Source organism: Haematobia irritans, chromosome 5 (assembly GCF_050003625.1).
Source record: "Haematobia irritans isolate KBUSLIRL chromosome 5, ASM5000362v1, whole genome shotgun sequence".
NCBI classification, from domain to species: domain Eukaryota; kingdom Metazoa; phylum Arthropoda; class Insecta; order Diptera; family Muscidae; genus Haematobia; species Haematobia irritans.
The window spans coordinates 173,664,727-173,671,186 of NC_134401.1; positions in this window are offsets into that span (position 1 = coordinate 173,664,727).

Below are 6,460 nucleotides of genomic sequence, written 5' to 3' on the forward strand. Positions count from 1 at the left end.
CACATCTCAAACAATGAAGTACTGAGACGAATAAATACCGAAAATCAAATGATCAGAATGACAAAAACGAGACAAACTGCATATTTAGGGCACCTTATGAGAAATGGAATATATAATCTCCTCCAAAATATCATAAGAACCAAAATAGAAGGACGCCGACGGAGAGGAGACGAGAAATAACATGGATAAAAAACATTCAGGAAAGGACAGGACACCAAGTTGAAATAAGCCTTTTGAGCGCAGCCAGACACCGAGAACTAGCTATAATTGAATGACTTTTTTAATTTTGTAATATATGAAAAAAAAAATAACTCTGTAATAATTAACATTGTATGACCGCTAATATCCGAATACGGATTTGTAAATAAAGTAGAAGAAGAATTCTAATTAACATATGATATATAATTATGTTTTCGTAATAGTATTCAAATGAATCATCCCTGACAAATGGGCGAACAGTCACTGGTAGATTGACTCAGGATTTTATATCAATATTTCTGGCAGTGTTCTTTTCAGTAGATTTTTCATAGTTTAATAATCATTCGTTGATTTTTGGACTCCCCAAACAGACGCTATAAAATTAGACTGATTCAGCTGAGTGTTATAAACTATGGTCAAAATAATATTACGAAAACTAAGGAATACAGAATACTATTTGTTCCGGGAATAAAGCTATTTTCATTTTTTGAGTGGTATTTGCATACTTTTAGGCGCACCATTTTACGATAGTCTCCATTCTTATGATTCTATTTGTTAATAGTTTTAATAGTTTTAAATTTTCTAAATACATACTAATGTTGATTGATTTCCTGGCTAAATTTAACTTCATTTATTTTTGATACATTCTTAATCGGTGGCTGTTTTAATGGACTTTTCCAAAATTGAAACACTTTTTGTTTAAATGTGAAAATCTTTAGTTACGCCCAACCCCTTTATGCCTTGCTCGTTGTATGTTTGGATACCAGCCTTTTGAGTTCATGACATCCCTAAGCTTCACCTCATTATTCAAATACTCATTATACTTCTGTGGGTCTTTGCAAGAACATAAACTTGCATGTAGCTGGAATCTAAGGAATCTTTTATTTGTTCCAAAGAATTATCGTGCACATCAAGTTGCTGGCGGTGTAGATTTAACTGTCAATATGTCTGTCACACTGTCATCAACATCTCATGATCCTGTTGCCAGCAAAGAAAGTTTTTAATAAAAAACTGCCACAAAATTAGGAAAAGTATAAAAATATACAACTGACAGCTAGCGTGGAAAAAATGATGAAAAATAAAGATACGGAGGGGTTTGCCACCAACCCCTTTTCCATAACATTAACGGGTATCATTATCCTGTATTTTTTTTGTTATTTAAAGAAAAACTTTTTCTGCAATTGAAAAACAAAAAAAAAGAATAAAGCTAAGATGAGTTGAGCTATTCACACAAGAATGGTAGTGGAAAATTATGAGTGGAAAACATGCAAAGAAACAAGCCAAAATTTATTTATTTAGATGCTAATTTCCTTGAAAAAGATGGTTAATTAAAAAGTGTTGTTGTCCTCATAAGAAAAGTGCGTGCGTATCCTGTCCCAGCTATTTCAATTTTGAATGTAACGGAAATGCCCGCGGTTATGTGAAGAGGTCGCTTCAGTGGGCCGTTTGCTACTGTCTATTCCAATCCTTGATTCACCTTAATTTTGTTTGCTTTCTTTGTCCTCTTGAACGAAAGGAAATATTAATTAGAAATTTACTCCTTTACAAGGACTAAGTATCCTTGATTAGATTTAATTGCCAAATAAAGCCAAGAATTCATCTAAAATATTGTTAATTGCAGTATTTTTCGATAAAAGAAGATCGTACGAAAGAGAAAAAATGATAAGAGCATTATTCTTGAAGCATCAAGGTCCTTTCGTGGGCAATTAATCATATTCACTTTTATGAAATTCGGATAAACAAACTTGGATTTGCTTGTTTTACCATCCTCTGTTAAGTTTTCCAGGACGAAGTTATGACAACAATTATAGCATCTCGATTGCTATGCTAATTACGCTCTCTGCCATCCTTATCGCCAGCTATGCATTTATGCATGAGAAGCAATCTTGACCATATTTACATGACATCGTCCAAGATAAAAGCACCAAAGTTTTGCGGAGAAACTCGAAGAGATTTGCATACCACCTTCAAATAACAAACTTCTCCAAGTATCATGTGGCATTAGCCAAGGTGTGGTCATAAGCTTCGGAAATAGGAAATGCATATCATTAGGCTATGTTGGGAAAATCATTGAAATGGCTAGATGAGTAATTGCTTCGTTGTAGTTGTGGTTGGTGGACGAGAGTGTGTGTGTGAGGAATTCATTAGAGCTTCGTGTGTACTGTCATAAGGGCCAAATCAATTTTTATAAAATTGAACTGACTGGTATGATAAACAAATTAAAGTTTTTAGTTTTAACTATTTCAGAATACCTTACTTTAAGTAAAATGTTTAACTAATTTTAAGTTGAAATATGAACTGCAAAAGAGTTCAAAATTGTTACGAAATTTGAATAAATTTTTTGAAAATTGAACTAACTAGTTGTTGAAGTTCAGAACTTGTTATAAATTACGAGCTACATTTTTCTCTGTGTAGTCTCGACCTTCGCTACTTATTAATTGTTGTTTTAAGCTTTTTAAGTAAGTGGTGTATTTCGTATTCGTCTATAACTAGTTCATCCTGTATGATAAAGATGGGATACGTTCGGTGAAAGAAACTCCCTCTATTGTCCATTTTTATGTATATCCCCCATATAAACCAATCCCCGTGTCTGATGGGAATATACTCCTGCTCTCTATATATTTCAGTTAAATATTTTTTGTATTAAACACTTTATGCCATTAATTGTGTGCTTAAACGTTTCACCCTAATATCGACACTCTTTCGAATCTCTATATTATCCTATAGTTTGGTCCTTAAACAAAGAATTTCGGTGTACTCGAAAATCATATGTCCAATCACTGTTGTGGCATCGCCTGTGATTATTTTGTAATCCATTCCCATGCCACTCGTTGTGTCCAGTTTGCCATCCATACAGGATACACAAGGAAAAATGCATGTTTCCGGCTGTTGCTGCCGCTTTTGTTGCAATTACCAAATATTTATTTATCCTTTCGTTGTGCTCATCTCCCATGGCTGCCTTTACTCCACTCCTCACCAAAAGTTTTCCTCTCTTTCTCTCTTGTAGTATCTCAAGAGGAAAACTCACATACGCACTTCTCAGCTCATTAAAAAGTTTTACGATTTTCTCATCTTTATCTTTTGCTAGAGAATACGTGTATGTGTGCGCGTACGGTGTTTGCTTGTGCATGGGGGGCTGTATGAGTATTTTAATATCAAATGGAAAAGTTGCCAAAGTTTGTGTACTCTTTTAACTTCATAAGGATAGGAAAAAAAAAACACTGGTGTTTACGCCACTCACAAACAAAAAAAACGAGAGAAGAAGAAATTTATCCAAAAAGATAAAGAATTAAGTACAACCGAGTACGATGACGGCGACGAGTAAGAAGACAAGTATGATATGTTTGGTAATGATGTTGAAAATCAACACTTCCGGCTCCATTCACAAGAACCAAACAGAAAAACAAAAACAACTGAGAAACAACAACGAAAAATTATGTAAAGTTACTCCTTTCGGACGGATAAAAGAAGGAAGATATGATGACGACATCTCATTGAGATGTTTTTAATTAGATAGTAAACTTTCCGTTCGAAGAACTCCATAGAATGTAATGTTTGATTGTTGGCAGTGACGTTTTCCTCTACAAGATGAAAATTAATAAACTAATTTTTGGGGATTAAATAATTTATGGAACATTACATTACAGTGGGGTGGAGTATTCCTGTTAATACTACCAATGAACCAATCATAAACGAATGCATTAATTGTATTTGACAAGGCAATTTATTTAAAAATATATCATAATGTCAAAGGTATAAAATGTTTGGAAATCATACTTTCATACAATCATATTTACATAAACTATTCATTCTGGTTTTATTAAATTTTTCATTTTCTTTACATTAAAAAATGTATCAAGAACCATCTAGATGGCTCACTAATATTAGTTTTGGTAAACAGCCATTGGCCAAAAACGACATCAGTGGCAATTAATTTTAATTTAAAATTCTAGTCCTATGAGAATTCAACACATGCGACATGTGATTGCAGTGCTAACAGGTGATACTTTGTGTTTAGCAAACAAACATTGTACCAGGTGTTCTCTTCATATTCGCTTTAATGTCCTCTGAAAGCCATTCATAGGATGGCTATCGCAATGTCCATCCATGCAACTAGGTGTAATTTGTGTCTTTAGGTGAGTTGACATATCAATTTGCTTTACATTTTTAAAAATAAATAAATTTATAATAAAGCCTACGAATATATGAATAAAAAATATAAATGGTATTTTTCCAAATTTATCTTATATCATGATAGCAGCATAAGAGAAAGTGTGTCAAAGTTTAGGTAAGGTCAACAATAAAAATTAGTCAAATGCAAATTAATTGTTTTTTTTCTGTAGCTCTCTAATTTAATCTAATTTTTAGGCACAGGGGAAAATATCCCATTTCCAATGCCCAGTGATTGATCCAGGGGACATGAAGCGTCGGCATCAGGGATGATAAATAGCATAGTTGAAATGCAACTAAATTCGCGTCGAAAAAGTATCTTTCTAAGGAAAAACTTACTTTTTCATTTTAGTGAAAGCATTCGATCTCTTAAAATAAATTCTTTTTTGATTGCGAAAGAGAGTGAGTATTATAAATTGGTGGTACAGTGGCTGATCGACTGAAAATAATGAGAAAGTCTGAAGGAATCGACTGTCTGATTCCATATATACGTCCTTTTACCCAAAAGACGAAGTAATATTAAATTACATGGAGGTTGTAACATGAAATATCTTAAAAACATCAAAAATGGAACAACGGATACTAAAATAAACATCTAATAACGAACAACGGATACACAACCTCAATATGATTGAATGTATATACATTTTTGGTCCTGATAATTGTGATGTTGTATACTGTCGTCATAGACTATCAGCTAAAACAGACAGTAATTTTTCTTTTTTAAAATTAGATCTAAGCAAATCTAACAATAACTTGATCTCCATTTCCAAATCTCTTCTTAAAATGAACAGCTTGGGATATGAGTCGGTTTTCCTACTACACAGAACGTTTTCTTTGCATACTTTTATTTATTACTTTTGGGAAAATAATGTATAAGAGCGGAAACGTTTTAACAAATATGGTATCCTAAGCCTAAACTCGATTATATCTTCTTATCAAAATTAGCACACAACGTTTGCGGTATAAAGGGAATTAATTAAAAAGTGGCACAAAAATAGACAAAAATGTGGCACAAAAATGCAAAAAGTATTTAAAAACTATCACAGCTTGAAAAAAGTGAAAAATATGCTTCTATAATAGCACAACGGCAAAGCTACTTACAAGTGTGCAAGTATCTGACGTAGACCTGTTGAGGTCCGATTCACAATTAATAATATACGATGGATGAAAAATTTAAAATACATGAATTATGACAAAGAGCAATAGTTTATTTACAACAAATTTCTTTAAATATAATTTCATCACATAATCTTATGTAGTTGGGTTCCTTTATACAGCGTGTATTCGTTGATACTGTGCGTTTCGTAGATTCCGTATTGGTGCGGGTGAATACGTTGACTTGCTTTCGGCTTGCTGATGAAGTCGTACATCCTCGGGGGCAGAATTAAATTGAAACTTTTGTACTTTTTTGATACTATTTCAGTATAGAAAGTACCATGGTACACCCGCGACACATTGTTATCTTTTTCAACATTCATTAAGTTCATAAATTAAAATATGAACGCTAATCCAAATCAGATTATTCTTATGACAATTGAAACCCATCCCTCAAATCAACGACTAAAGCCTTTAAAGGCTGATTGTCTAAGAAGAGAATTTAAAATATAACGGTGATAAATACGTCTGAATTCGAATTGCTAGCTGAGTCGCTTTTGTCTTGAATGTCAACTATCATTTATCAGATATCGATAAGATTTCTGCTCCACTTTTCACAAAATTTTATATTGCCAAGTTTTTTGGCAATAAAAAACTTTAGTCAAATGAACTTCCTGTGCAGCTAAAATAAAGAACTTTTTTGGGAGGACATTTTTGGAAGTGCTCTTAAAGTTGTGCCTTTGAAAGAACTTCCAAAATTTTTTGCTGGGGTATTAATGGTGGAATTCCTTGATAAAGGGTGATACGGTCAAAATTTGGTCAAGGGAAAACGCGTGTAAATCGGTGAAATCGTTTATTTAAAAAATCAAATTAAATTTCTTTTTCAAGCTCAATTATAATAAAATTCAGAAAAAATATTCAGTTAGGCTTTCGCTTTTCCAAATCCTAATTGCCGTGTTTCTTCAGGAAAGGCAGCAGACGTTTATTCAAACAC